Below are 283 nucleotides of genomic sequence, written 5' to 3'. Positions count from 1 at the left end.
TTCTTGGTGTTCTTCATTCAAGAATTCTTCGCGGTCTTCAGTCGTCAGATAACTTTCGGATTCCATTATGAGCTCTTCGATGTTCCTTATTTCTCAGATATGATTTTTGTTACTCCTTTAGCTGCTTGAGTCTTCTTGATTATACAGTATTTTTCTCAAATTAGATTGAACTGCCGCATACTGTAGACCTGTTCAAGCCACACTGCCCAGCAACATCAGAAATCTTCTGCCCACTCTTTAATCTTTAGTATTATACTCTCACCTTTCGAAAATAAAAACCGAC

This window comes from Centruroides sculpturatus, unplaced genomic scaffold, assembly GCF_000671375.1.
Source record: "Centruroides sculpturatus isolate CEXI.00-Female unplaced genomic scaffold, Cexi_2.0 scaffold1328, whole genome shotgun sequence".
In the NCBI taxonomy this organism is placed as follows: domain Eukaryota; kingdom Metazoa; phylum Arthropoda; class Arachnida; order Scorpiones; family Buthidae; genus Centruroides; species Centruroides sculpturatus.
The sequence above is the reverse complement of the archived record's forward strand: the minus strand, read 5'-3'. Positions refer to the sequence as shown.